The sequence below is a fragment of the Micrasema longulum genome, unplaced genomic scaffold (genome assembly GCF_059751315.1).
Source record: "Micrasema longulum isolate JH-2025_06_02 unplaced genomic scaffold, ASM5975131v1 h1tg001538l, whole genome shotgun sequence".
Lineage (NCBI taxonomy): Eukaryota > Metazoa > Arthropoda > Insecta > Trichoptera > Brachycentridae > Micrasema > Micrasema longulum.
The window spans coordinates 306,339-322,176 of record NW_028278721.1 but is presented as its reverse complement, the minus strand read 5'-3'; the positions used below and the strand labels follow the sequence as shown (position 1 = coordinate 322,176).

Sequence of the window (15,838 nt, the reverse complement as noted above, 5' to 3'; positions counted from 1 at the left end):
CTCAAACATCGTTGGATGGATTAATATTCGTTTCAACAATGTTTTGAGTATGTCCAAATGTTTGTAGACAGGCTGGATTTCCTCCCCCACTGTTGAAACAAATTTAGATCAGAATAACTCCCTAGGAGGAAATCCAGCCTGTCTGCAAACATTTGGACCTACTCAAAACATTGTTGAATTAACTACCTGGTAAAAGAAGAAGTATAAAAATTGGATTTTTTTAAGGCGTTGCCTAGTTAGTAGGTGATTTGGTTCAGCCGGATGAATCTCACCCACATGACAAAGGTTTCAGCTGTTTTACTTCACAAAAGTCAACAGATGGAAGAGTTGAGGAAATGTGGATGTTTAAACATAGCAGAATGGTGAATGCTACACAGTGTTTAAAGTGGCCACTTAAACCAGCCAATGACTGGTCATAAGTCCTGTAAATACCTGGACTTCCACATTCCCTTCTCAAAAGTGTTTTCCCCCACTGTTGAAACAAAAATAATATTCATTTTGTTACATGTTATTTTTTAATGATATTTCTTATTTTGTGTAATGTTCGTTGTGTTATATTGTTTAGCTTTATTATTTGTCCCGACTCAAAACAGGACTTTTGTCCCATGGAGTTTATTATTATTATGGATAACTTATATTTACGTACTTCGCACCAACTCTTTAATTTACTTTCAGTGTGATAAAATAATGTAATCCGAGAAATCAATTAAGTTCAGAGTTAAATAATACTATTTATTTACTCTTTATAAATTAATGTATCGTGTTTAAATCGCGCCTTCACTTTAATAGCTTAAATGGCTACGCAATGGTTGATTAAGCAGGTAAATTATTTGCTCATAGATATTTTATTTAATAGACTACCATTTATGTAAACAAATTATTATATGAAATAACAAAAGCGTGCATAATTACAGGTTTCATTATCTTGATATTGCTGACTGAGCTTGGTTTATTATTTTGTTTATTTTGCTTTATCGTTTTACTCCGTGCTGAGGGTCGTGGTTTTCAGAGGGGGGTGATTACAAACGCTATCTTCATCGGTATGTATCGAGACGATATACTCAACTTTTCTACTATCTCTATTTACCTCGGTATTACGAAGCCGGTTCTACCGACATGATGGTAGGTATGTGTTTTCAGAAAGATATGGCTATCGATGAAAAAAAAGGAAATGGTAGGCGCATGCGCATTTGTCATCTCAAATGTCAAATGATCTGACGCATGCGCTGTAACTGCCTCGAATTTTCAAATCTTAACCGCTCGATGGTGCTCCCATAACTGTCAAACTTTACTCCGCGCTCAATGTAGAATTTAAATGTATTTACGTATTTTAATTAGTAGCCACCTCAAAATGTTATAAAATGCAATTAAACCGAAAAGAGCTTGTTTGAACATGATTGTCACTTCCATATCAATAATTGTTGTATTTTCGTTGTCAATTTATATATTTATTTAACATACTTTTTGTTTTTTCTTTTATATATGAACACGTTACTGGGAATAACCCTTGTCGAGGCATTAATTTACATTAGGTATTCAAAAACAAATCAAATAGGCAAAAAGAGTGATAAAATAACTTATTTAACAAATTTGAACAATAACGCAACAATAGTGAAATATTAGTAGCATAAAAAAAAATAAAATTCATAATTTTGGATTCCCGTGAAAACGGTTCATTGCATTGGCCACGCTCCTAATACGTCACGATTTGGGTAAGTTTTGTACTTTGTTTGTGTCCGTTTAAATTTAAATGGAACATCGCCACGAATCTTGACGTCGCGATTATCAAGGCCAGACATTTCGCGTTTTTGTAGGGACATAATTATTAATAATTTATTTTTCAAAGTTATGCATAAAAACATTTCTCCAGAATATCCACATTGATTTTAAAAATATTTTTTTTTCTGAATCCATTTCATGTATTTTTATCGGTATTCGTTATATGTGATATTTCCCTATCATTTAATTTAATATTTTTAAACTCGACTCTTTGTGGTGCAAATGGCCGTTATTCGCTGTATTTTTTACTAATACTTTATTTTATTTTATTTTATTAACATAAACGGCAAATCTGCCTTTCACAAACATTTATAATACTAACATATTTGGCTTAATATATTTTTTTAAACATAAATTTCCTTATACTCAAGATTTATTAAAAAAATTAAACCCAAAAATTATACAAGATTTATATTTAAAAAAATAACTTATTAATTTTACAGCATATTTAGTAGAAAGTTAAAATAATAAAACATTCTACAGTAATAAAACAAAAAAATCATAAGTACTGTTTCATACAGCTGGGCAAAGTGAACAACAAAACTGTATATTTATGAAATGCATGAATCAATATATATAATTACCATTCACCATCTTTTTCAAAAGGTTTGTTCTATAGGAACAATACCCTACACTAAATATTTCGGATACGTGGGAATAACTGTTGCCGAGTTCATGAAGTCTGTTTAATACGGCATTACAAGTATACACTGTCCGTGAATTGTTGCTACAAAACGGTGGCACCTGTCTAGTCATTCTTCCAGGCACCCTGAAGTTGATGAGAGATAAAAGTTTAGGGCAATCCAAACAAATACCAAACTAAATGTATATATTTATAAAATAAATGTTTTGTAGATACTTCCTTTACATTTGTAAGTTTTTCTTGATCCACGCATTTCCGAATTCTTCATGTATAACTTATAATATGATACCGGAGAACAATTGCCTATCCAAATAAGAATAAATATTTTCCTACACGTGGGTTGTCTAGGTGTATTACTCTGTAATTATAATAGAATGGGTAATCCGCTTACAAACAAGAGCCATTAATCATACTATTTTAATATTGTAATAATAATGGATGAGATGGAAGAAGACACAATATTCATCACAAATTATAAGTGATTTTAGGCATATACGTGCACTATAATACATATTATTAAATACATTCTAACGAAGGTAAACCCACGCCGATACTTCTAAATTGTTTTTTAAAATGCTGAATTTACATTGGATCGTTATTTAATTTAGATACGGAATTGATAAAAGGATGAAAATTATGTGTTATTAGCTCTTTACTATTCAACATCCATACTTTTAAAAATAAATACTCGTATTTTTTCTAAAAATATTTGAATAGGTTACAGATTATTTACCGGTTACAGGTTATTTAGTGAGTAGATACGGCTCGATACGATTGTCGGCCTCGTGGTGTAATGGTTAGCGCGTTTGCCTGCCATGCCAGAGGTCTCGGGGTCGATTCCCGGCATAGTTGATATAAAATATTTATTAAATAAGGAGTCTTTACGCTTGAATATTTTTCATTATCCCTGCACTGACTCTTGTAGCGTAAGACTGATCATCTTACCTTTATGTAAGAAAAACGATCAAAATACGCTGCGATTGGTGTACCAATGCAGTGCCCTATTCACCATTAGGTGCGGAAAGGGAATGAAGAAGATACATTGCATTAAATTATTTTTTGTAAAATAATTAATAATTTAATAATTTTAATAAATAATAATTTTAATAATTCTAATAATTTTTAGTAAAATTTTTCGTTCCAAATTTAGTAATTAATATATTTTATTTTGTTTTTTGCTTACACGCGCTAGCCATTTGACCACGTGCCGGACAACATTTAATAATTTTATAAGTGTCATGCTTTGTACAGTATAAAAAATCGATGTTTGAAAATGTCTTGATAAAATATGATTTAATGTGAACAAACTACATTTTCCTTTTGTCTGGGCAGACCTGTATCAAAAGAGGCAAATGAAATATTTTATACCACAATTCTTCTAAATATTAAATAAAAAATAGCACTTTCTTGATTAATTTCATCGCGGTGAAAGAAACAATGGGATGACACTATAAAATCGGTTTTTGGGGTTATTATGTAGAGTTGTTTTTTAGGTACATAACTAGCAAAGAAAAATGAGCCGAGTTAAAAAAATTATAACTGTGATTATTTTTTGAAAAGGGACAAATGAAACGATTCATTATTTAAAACTTTTCGGAAGGACTAAAAGAATAAGTGTGATTAACTGACCAGCATTTTTACTCATTCCGTTGTCCCTTTAGTTTTTCCATGTATATTATTAATAAGCGCGATTAATTAAAAATAATATTAAAAATACAGAATGATCACTATGAATAAATTAAACCAGTAGGTACCTTTGATTTCAAAGGTTGTAGATGTTTCCAAAATACAAACAAATAATATGTTATATGTGCTAGAAAGGTGATTAGAAAATAATTGTTTAAGAACAAAGTGCAAAGTCTATACATGCAATGCGTACAATGCCCGAGTAATGAATTATTGAAAATAATAAATGAAAAAAAACTCGCAGTAAGGAAAACACGATGTTATTGATATGCGAAAGTAAAAGCAGGTATTTGGTAAATCCTTATTTTAAAAATAATTTTGTGCGTAATTATTTTGTATAAAATAATTACGTTTAATTAAATATGACGATCGACAAAGGAACAGTCGCGTTCCAAAACCATCCCGACCAACTAATTAAATTAAGTAATTTAACGCAAAATAAATACTTACGATTTTATACAGAAAATCAAAAAGTTAGTGCTTCAAATTTTTAATTCATTCTTGGATAAAATATTTTTGGTGCATCTTAATATAAAGCATTTGCCTTGAGCTATCGAAAAATTACTAAAGTTCCATGTTATTATTAGTCAGCCATTTAACCATATATTTTATACTAGGATACATTATTTTATTATGTTGTCATTGATATATTAATACACAGACGCGCCCTTTAGAGTTAAATATTTTTAAAAGTAGTGACACGAAAACGTACTCATAGAAGTTTGTTTGTTTATACCAGGGATGCATTCAAAGATCGTGCATATGCTACCGAAAATTTGAAGATACTCTTTTTTGGTGTATAAAGACTTTGTATTTTAACGTTAAGAACCAACATTACAACGTTTTTGTTGGATCCCAATCAGATTCTTTCCTTAAATTCCTTATAATTTTGACCCATACTAGATTTTAGGGAATACAAAAAATGCTCACTCTAGAGAAATTAATCTACAGAGAAAAAATAAAAATGATATTTATGATGAAAAAGAATAAAATAAGGACAAATATTAAATTTAATTTCAACTACAACATACATAAAATAAATACAAGAGCATCCAATAATTTAACTTGCAAACAAACTAGGACCAACAGAAAAAGAAACAGTTTTTTGTACACAGCAATAAATTTTTACAATTCACTTTCTGATGACCTAAAAAATATACAAAACATATACGTACTTAAAAAACACCTAAATAAAACAGTTCTTACAGCCCGCGTGACGAGAGATATGTGATGTTATTTTATCGACTTTTTATTAAAACTTTTGTATTATTATATATAATATCCCCTCATACCAGCACTTTTGCTTGGAGGAAATATTTGGTACAAATAAAGTATGTAAGGTAATGTAATATGTAAAGTTGAAAAACCTTGTATTTTGTCATAAATAAATAAATGAACGTCACGCCTGGCTGGCGGTCGAAAAACGACTAAATACGAGTTGGGCATGAGTTAAGTGTCATCATTTTTAGGGCTCAGGGCATGTCTACGAGTACGTGTATTATATCAATGTATTTTGCATTATGATTGAGAAAGATTTTTATTATTTTTACTCCCGAAAAGTTTTATTGAGTTCAAGTCTGATAAATGTCAATTTTTTAAGCTATATCAATTTATTTCCTTCCAATTAAAATTGCCATGAGCAGCAGCACTCATTTCCAAACGTATTCGTTCAGAAACTGTACATTAACATTTAAGGCCGTTTTGCCACCTGATCGGTGATCAGTCACCTGCCATTCTGTGCACGCACCAGGAACTACTCGCTTTGTTGAAATACAGGTACGAAAATTACCTTAATTCAGTTTTTTGCCAAAGTTCAAAGTAATGAAACTGTAAGAGACATTTTCTGAACTAAATTGCAAAATAGATGTATTAAAAAGTATCCGTACCATACTCATGTGAGTACTGATATATATTAGATCCACACGATTTATTTGGTATCGATTATGAATTGACTATTTATTGAACAACAATATTTTGAGTTTGTGCAAATTTTCGTAGACAAGGACTGGATACAACTACCTAAGGAGCTGTTAATATTAACATATTACAACAGAGGTGAAGAACATTTTAGAGAAGGTAATATAGAAGTCTAAGCATCAACAGGGCTTATGACCTGTCATTGGCTGGTTTAACTGTAACTTCACAAACATCAACAGACGAAAGAATTAAAGCAATATCATATCCCATCCACCATCAAAGATGTTACTACAGTATCTCTGTTTAAATCACGTCTGAAGAAACATCTCGTTTCTCTACCTTAATCTCTCCTCCTTTCCTTTTTCCTCTTTTATCCTTTTTCCCATTAAGGAATAGTATTGATTGAAGGTAATTTATAAACCAAAACGTTTAGTTCTATTTTATTATATGTATATCTTTAGCTTTTTAATCTTTATTTTCTATTGAATTGAATATGTTTTGTAACTAGAATTATAAAAATAAAACTATTATTTTATTGATTAGTTGGAAGAAATTGCCATTTGGCAATAAGCCTGCCAATGTACAAATAACATTATGTACAAAAAGTTAAATAAAACATAAAAAAAATTTAAAAAAATTTGGTTACGTGAAGTTAAGATGATCAGTCTTACGATTATGGTGCCAGTTCAGGGACCATGAAATATTGTAGTTTGAAAAAACCTTTTTTTTACTTTTTAAAAATCGAAATATTTGCGTTCTTATTATTTATCGAAATATTTATATTTTGTGAGTGTTTCGGAAAAAACTTAAAAACCATTTGTTCTTTTGAATAAATTCGTAGCGTGTGATAACAAAGTAAGTTGTTTTACTTAAATTAAAAAGTTCAAATTAAATTGATTTATTTAAATAATCACTTTGTAAAGCGCCCTTGGGGTGTTTATGACGCAAATTGCGATTCACAAGTTATCCATAATAAAAAATTAAAAAAGGTACCCGTAAAAATAAAATAGATGGATATTTCCTTGTAAACATATTCTGTTAACATCAGATCTGTTGAAAAGTTTGAAAAAAATACGAAAACACCAGCACAATTTTTTTAACAAGGGACGACATAATACCAGGTACAAAAAGGACGGATTTGCTGTGAAGTGGTGTTAAGTACGACGAGATGATTTGTTTATTTCAATACAAATGGTGGCAAATCCCATTGCGATTGTTGGGTCACATTTCTTGCGCTCGGTCCTAATGTCATTAATAACGCCGGCCATAAATCACAGCTCTGACATTTTTGCTTTGTGCAGTTTTTAAAATGGCTGACAGCTTAGTTTTCCGAGAATTTGGGAGGATTGTGTCAGCCGTGTGATAATGAGCATCTCCCACTAGATAGATTGTATTTTTATAAGGGTATTTGACATGATTTATAATATTATCTTTTAAACCGTCGTCAATTTTGATAACCGAGAAATTTATTATATTAATTCAGTCTGGCGTTTTATCTCTACAGAGGTTAATTTGACGTTGATTTCAAGTGGATTAGTGTCTTCTCGCAAGTTTTGCCACTTTTTTCATGTTTTGATAAGCACGCTTTCTGAATTCTGCATATTTAATAAGGCAGATAAACGTGTTATGCTTCACAAATAAACCTTTCTCAATGGCGTCATCCTAAACTTATTACATTTAAGCTTAGAAAAGAAACAAGAAAATGTGAACCTATATTTCTGTACCTTAGAGGACAAAACTCGGGAGTCCACTTTTTGCCGTCTTAACTCTTGTGTGGCTGTGATGTCACGCTAGACTACAGTCTACATACGTTTCAAGACTTGATATATCTCTCTTATTTTTAAAAATGATGAAGTGATATTTTTGCAATCCATAAATCGACATTTTCACACTGGATTTAGGAAGTAAAATTTGTATAACTACACTGGATTTTGATTTTTAAAATATTTATCCTTACTACGCGAAGAACGAATGTCCGCCAAATGAAGCAATAAAACAGTATAAGAGAGTACGAACATATACCTCATAACAAGGAAGACAGAGACGCTGTTCTATGGCAAGTGTTTCAGTTGTGTGAAACAGATTCAGTCGGTTATTGACAGTGATGGGAGACGCACGCATGTAAATAAGCAGCGTATTTATGATTTAAAATATATTTTGCTATAACAGGGCTAAATTATATGTTTATTTTTATAAATTATGGAAAAAAAAATATTAAACAGTAGGTATGCCTCCAAGCTTTTTTCTCAAATGTCTGAACTCGATAATATTCCGTCTTTTGCTTGTGGTAACACGATGTTACATCACCGCGCCCAAAGGAATTATTTTCCAGTCTTTTGAGAGTTTAAGTAAAAAATGCAGAAGTTATCGCAATAAGCTTTTGTATGCGTGAATGAAACACCGAACCCCAGCTTTTTAGGTTGAAATAAAAATCTGAAGTCAATTTTGTTTTAACGGAAAAAACATCAGTAGTCCCAGATTTGTTATTTCAATATGCACTATCATTACGAAAATAATAATTATTTTACATTTGAAGATCTTTATAGATTGAAATTATTTCATTTGGTTCAAAAGTTATGAAGTTTTGGAAATCGCTCAATCACAAAATCTTGTTTTCTGAACATTTCGTTCAATGTTCCACTCCCGCGGTTTATCTTCTAAGATAGAGATATTATATAATATAATACAGAAAATTGAATAAGGATGACGTCTAAAATTTGAAAACGATTTGTACCCAGAGTACCTATCTTATTTTTCATTGTTTAATAGAAAAGAAAATATGGAAGTCTAGGCATTTACAGGGCGTGTGACCTGTCATGCTGGTTCCAGTGGGCACTTTACACACTGTGTGACCTTCACCATTTTTTTCCCATATTGAACATCCTTGAACATATTTCTTCAATTCTTTCATCTGTTGATCATTGTGAAGTTAAAGAGCTGAAACCTTAATTGAAGCTAGTAAGATTCTGACCGAATTATTTCACCTACATATTAGGCAACATCTGAAAATACTTTTAAATTTCTATACTTCTTTTCGGACCAGCTGGTTTTATAAACAATATTTGGAGTTTGTCCAAATTTGTGTAGTCTGTTGATTTTAATTTGGTTATCTACTTACATAAAAAAAATGTATAAGCATTTAAAACCTCCATTAATTCCATTTTCAAATTTGACATTCTTGTCCATAAAACATATTTTTTCTTTTTTAAATTGATTTTTTATGGAAAAATAAATATTTCCGTTTTGATGATTTACCCAAATATTTCATTTTGAGGGCCATTTTCAACGAGTTTTAAATAACTCACTATTAGAAAATAGTACGGACTCAGGGACCTTTGGTCCGAGAGTCCGAGACGTCTGAATTTAACATTTCTGTAATTTACCGTTAAAAAAAGTTCGAGTAGAGGTCGAGTCAAATTGAGCTCGAAAATAGCACAGTTGACTTAGAAAGTGCATTTCATTTGAAAAGTTTTGTATTATATTTCTTTAATAAAGCCTATTACTAAAAATGCTAGTAGCTACAAAAATATTTGCGGATTTTTTTATTTTTATTTAAATCAATTAAGCTAAATAACAAAAATGCTAATAATAAATAGGCACCAAAACAGACAGGTATACAACAAGAAAAATAAAGAATAACGACCTACATTACAGATATTTTATTAGTGTAGAATCTTAGTCACTATTACCGCCTTAAAATTTCGAGCGACTAATTAGTAGCGTCGCGCGTCGTGCCGGACTCTAAATCCAAATATAAATTAGATTAGGTCCAATTTATTTGATCTGAATCAGTTAGTAAATGCGCCTATTTATTTTTAACCTGTTTTCTCTCTTAACTCTTGTAGAAGTGATATGTAAATGAAGCGGTTTATCTGTTTGTCTTCCGAGAAGTGGGGTGCATATTTTGATAATAAATTCAGTTTTGTTTACTTTGACTGCCTTGATTCGTTAGGCCTGTCATATTTATAAGATAAAACATTGATTGTGTACAGAGTTCTGAGTTCTGACTCAAGAATATATGTATGATGAATAATACTAAACATTACATTTTACGCTCCAATTATTTTGTGACATTACAAATGTTATAAAATGATACTTATAGAAAGATCTTTGTTGCGAGTTTAGATTGGCCCATTTCATTCGTAACAAGGCGCGGTAAATTAGGGTGGATTGATATTTATTAAAAAAAAATATATATTTATTTATTATTATTATTATTATTATTTAACTTTTTGTACATAATGTTATTTGTACATTGGCGGGCTTATTACCAAATGGCAATTTCTTCCAACCAACCAATAAAATAAAAGTTTTATTTTTATAATTCAAGTTACAGAACATATTCAATAGAAAAAAAAAAGATTAAAAAGTTAAAAATATATAAAAATAGAAATAAACGTATTTGTTTATAAATTACCTTAAATCAAAACTATTACTCAATGGGAAAAAGGAAAAAAGAGGAAAGAGGAAAAAGGAAAGGAGGAGAGATTAAGGAACAGAAAGGAGATGTTTCTTCAGACGTGATTTAAACAGAGATAATGTAGTAACATCTTTGATGGTGGATGGGAGATGATTCCACAGTCGAGCCGCATGGACACTATATGAGTTTGAGAAGAAAGAGGAATTGTGTATGGGTATTAAGAGAGTGCCTTGAGAATGAGAACGAAGAGGTAAACCATGAACTGATAAGCGTTGAAATTTTTTACGTAGGTATATAGGAGCGTTAGGACTATGAAGTACATTGAACAGAAGTGATAGTCTCTCCGCTGTCTAATTTTGAGCCATTTCAGTTACCTACGATAATCAGAAATGTGGTCATATTTCCTAAGACCAAAAATGTACCTTATGCATGTATTCTGAAGTCGTTCAAGTTTATCGAGTTGCTCACAGCTTAAAGTAGTGGCTAATTAGTGGCTAATCTATGGTAAAAACCCTGCTAAAGGATATTAAGTGAAGATTAGTCGGTCTTATGGTATACTGGTTAGTGCGCTTGCCTACCATTTTATGAATACAAATCATTATAATACAATAAAATATAAATTCACCCTGTGTAATTTTATCGTGTTATCTGAATTTTTACGATCGTATGAAATAGGCCATAGCAGTAAAATAAATCGCATAAAATTATTATTATTTAATTTAAATAATACTATTCCAATTTTAATTGATTAAATCTTAAAATTGTTGGAATAAAGTTAACAATTGATACATTTTACTCATCTCGTAATCTTTTCCGATTTACTTGTTTTTTTTTTATCGAAGTTAATTGGAAGTTTTCAACTAAAAAACAGCTTCTAAATTCACAAATACTTTTTTTAAAAACATTTAAATCCAAAGCTTTTTCGTTCCTGCCTAAATTTATATGATAATACTATTGCAATGCTATATAATATTATTGCGATGCCAGAGGTACTGAAAATATAAATATATGGGGGAGCTTTAAGCTTAAGAAAGGAGAATAAATGCGGGCAATAAAATAAACGGTGCATTAAGCACAGTAATTGCTAATAAAATTATGTCAATCGAGCTAAACTGGCAGTGCATAACGGAGTTTTAGCCCCAACACTTAAATATAGAAGTGAAACATGGAACTAGCAGAGGAAGGATGAAAACAGAGTGAACGCGGTTGAAATGCGATCTCTTAGACGAATGTGTGGGAAATCAATGTATGACAGAGTTACGAATGATAAAATTAGGCGAGTGTAAATCTGAGTCAGGTTTAATTGATAAGATTAAGAAAGGGTCTCTGAGATGGTTTGGTCATGTAGAACGAATGGATGATGAAAGAATGGTAAAACCGGTATATATGATGAGAATGAACGGTAACGTGGGACGAGGACGACTGAGGAAGACGTGGCATGATCAGATAAACCAAAATCTTAATTCTGATTATGTCAAAAGCAGGCAGATCCGAAGGGCAGGTATGACAAGATGTATGAATGTGGAAAAAGCTAGTAATTTATGCCAGGATAAACGTGCATGTGCCCACCCCCACGGTGAAATGGCGTGATGGTAGTATTAGTAGTAGCTTTAAGCTTTGCAAAGTAAGCTCTCGATATTATGGTGGTTGTTCAATTACAGCTCAATGGATTTTTACAACACTGTTATTTATTTGCAGTTCGCAAACAGAAAAAGATATCACAATATAAATACAATTTATAAAATAAAAAATAATAACACTAAACATCTTTCACCAATTATATGTGAACACCAATAGTCACAAAAGAAAAATTAAAAATTGTATATGGACCAAAATTTAGTTTTCATTATATGTTATTAAAGCAGTTTATTAGAATTTATAGGAGATTAATTTTAATAAGATTTAATTTAAGATAGATGCAATTTATACAATCGAATATAATTTTACTAGATTATTAATAATGTCTCGTAGTGGTTATACGTTTTTTTAAATTTATATCAATAATTATAGTAATTATAGTCACAATAAAATAAAATAAATAAAAAACAATGCGTACTCTTATGGACTGCGTACTCTTAGGCAAATTAAACAAATTAAAATATTATTCTTTTTTCAGAGACTTCATTAATAAAATTACGTACATATTATGTAACAATATTATTTTACATCATAAAATATTATACAATAATTGTCCCGATAAACTATGAACTAATAAAACATTTAAGTTTGTAAGTGAAAATTCTTGATGGAAGTTCATTGTAATTTATTATATAAATACTTCAATTCAATACTTCATACTTCATTCCAAATTTGTGGATTAAAATACGAGCGTCTTTTATTTACATAATAAATTATGAACTAATAGTTTTATTTTGGGTGCTCAGACATAAGTGTTAATATTAATTAACGATTACAGATACAAATAAAACTTCAACAAAAAAATATTAAAAAGTATAAAAAGAAGTTAAATTAAATTACACCGATTACTTTTAAATGAATATTTATTGCAAAATACAAAAAAAATATTTCGGATATTTGTACGTAAATAAAACATTATATGCTTTTTCAAATAAATAAAAACGGTGTATACTAACTTAAAAATATATATTTTTAAATTAACCTGTTTTCCCTAATATTGAACTAAAAAACGTAAAAAAACGTGTTTAGATTCTTACTGTACAGCGCTCTACAATAGCGCTAGATAAATTATACAAAATAATAACGATATCTGTACTATATATTAAATACTATTATTTAAATGATCAGATCGGTATAAAATAAAATGTAAAAACTTACGTTAGTTTTTACTGTTGAAAAATCAAGACTGCAATTGCTTCTCAAAAATCACAACAAATTTCAAAATAATTTAAACACAAATTTTCCAAATGCACAATTATTTTTATATTCACAATTGTTGTGACTATGCAACACTCGTTAAATATCACTGGCGGATTTTCTTTGATATTTTCATTCAAGACACTCGATATAAATATCGCGGGCAGATTTTGTTAACCGCGCCGGACGTCTGATGCGCTCGGGGAATAAATTCAGAATGACATGTCGAGTTATAACTTGTAAACAAACTAACCGAACGCCATACAACCGCTTGTCGGCGGTAAAGCTGGGAGACGAGAACGAGACGAAACTATGCTTTTCATCCTCCGTGCCGTGCGCGGGAGTGAAAAGGCAAACATACGAAGACTCACGGAAAAGCACGAACGCAATGAAATGCGCCAGTGCATTTTTATTTTTTTAAATTTCAGAGGTACAGTACGTTGAAAGGAAAAAAGTGCGTGTGAAAAATATATTATATTAAATTTTTGTAAATAATATTGTAAATAATATTGTATATTACCACTCACCGACTTTTCTATGTCTACCGGTTTCGAGAGGTGCCCGTCTCTTCGGCAGGACACTAATTACACTAACAGCAACTACTACCTGTCCTGACCCTGATCAGCCTCTTTATAATAATGGACAGAGGGTTGAGAAAGTTGACAACTTTAAATACTTGGGAGTTCACATAACTGAGGATGGAAGTATTCACAAAGAGCTTGCAATCCACCTAGGAATTGCTGGAGCAACTTTTAACATGATGCGTGTCGTCTGGAACTCTAGTCTATACTCGGTCAAAACGAAATGACGACTATTCAACTCTTGTATAATGCCAGTACTTCTATATCCGAATCTTGGCACCTTACCAAAGTACAAAACACCAAACTTCTGAGTTTTGAAAGTAAGTGCGTGAAAATAATATTAGGTAAGGTAGTTCGATTTTATAACGTTGAAGTCCAAGAACGGACGCAGCAACCTCCTATAACGAGCGTCTTGAGGATGCGGCGGTGGACCTGGCTTAGACATGAGCTGCGTATGCCTCAGGAAAAACCAAGTTGACTCTTCTTTAAACCTTCGGGCTCACGTCGTCCTGGAAGGCCGTCGATGATGATCTTTCGACTTTATTCGGCGGAACTAATGGGCGCTGAATTGACGGGGAAGAGGCGAAACAATTTTGATTGCGTTAGAGTGAGATGGATTTATGAGAAACGAACGAACTTACGAAACGAAATAGTGACAGAATACGGGCTCAGTGGCGAAGTTTTTTTAGACACATATTTTTTTAATGATATAATTTACGCATAGACAGACACATATACAAATTATTTCAAGTCCTAACAGAAAACGCCAAACTATCATTTTTATAAATTTTTTGACTTGCATGTTTTACAAGTTACACAAGTTAGGGTGACGATGTATGTACGGATTCCGTAGAAAGCCAGACGTACAAATATATCTATACTCCAGGAACTAGACATAAGAAAAAGACTGACATCCATGTACGAGGAAAGAATCCTACAGTTCTTTGGACATATTTCCAGAGCAAACTCTGATAGTTTGGAGAAAACTATCCTCCTGGGAAGTGTCGAAGCGAAATGTTGCGTGGACGTCAACCGACAAAATGGAGCGGTTTAGTCTCAGAATTATCAGAAATATCACTGACAAATGCCCACAGAACAGCACAAAAACATTCCAAATGGAGGGAGACTGTCCACAGACGAGCCATGCCTGGAGTCGGGCGTGATCACCATTCTCAGACACGAGGCACGGATTAAAGAGAGATGTTTATTTTGTAACAAGTGTTCTTAATTTATTTTTTTATTTATGCTTTATTAAGTTAGTTCATAACATCTTAAGAACTAATATAAACTTTCATTAACATTACTATTTTTTTCAAAATTTCTCAAGAACATCTTTTTCAAATTAAATTTAAATAATTCAATTCCTTCTTTTTCTTTTACCTTTTGAGGTAACTCATTGTACAGCTTCAATCCCTTGTACAATGAGTTTTGAAATTCTGTTTTTCTCTTCATTGGTAATCTTATCTTTTTTTAATCCCTTGTTTCATTCGTATGACATTGTTGGATAATTTTTTCATTCTTTTTTTATTTCGTTCATCCTCTTAATTATTTTACATATAAAAATGAAGGGATAAATAAGTAAATGTACGGTTCTGGAACCAAGTATCAATAGTTAAAAAAAAAAGTGTTCATTGAATTGAACGAAGTATACTTTCCTTCAGCTGTTAGGAAGTGCGTTCAAGTGCAACGCAGCTGTTATTAAATTCAATATTTCGGCCATAACGAAGTTGCTATTTCGTCAAAAAGTCACATTGCGTAATACAAATAATGTAATATTGTATTTCGGTAGGTGGGTACTCATTAAAAGACACTTTCATATTTACATGTGCTTACTAAGGTAGAAGAATATGTGTATCTGGGAAGTATGTTTACCAGGGATGGGGAGAAGGAGAAAGATGTTAAAAAGGAGGGTGAGTGCCGGGAAAAGGGTGAACGGTACACTGAAATTTACTTTGGCAAACAAATGTTTATCGCAAA

General features: G+C 31.3%; 1 protein-coding gene across 1 annotated transcript in view; it reads right to left on the bottom strand.

The window, feature by feature from the left end:
- MICAL-like (protein) overlaps positions 1-13,514 on the bottom strand; it is a 197,961-nt gene extending 184,447 nt beyond the window's left edge. Inside the window, exon 1 of the mRNA XM_088236354.1 lies at positions 13,242-13,514. The gene's annotated coding sequence lies outside the window, so the exon portion shown is untranslated. The remainder of the gene's footprint in view (positions 1-13,241) is intronic.
- Between the last annotated feature and the right edge of the window lie 2,324 nt (positions 13,515-15,838).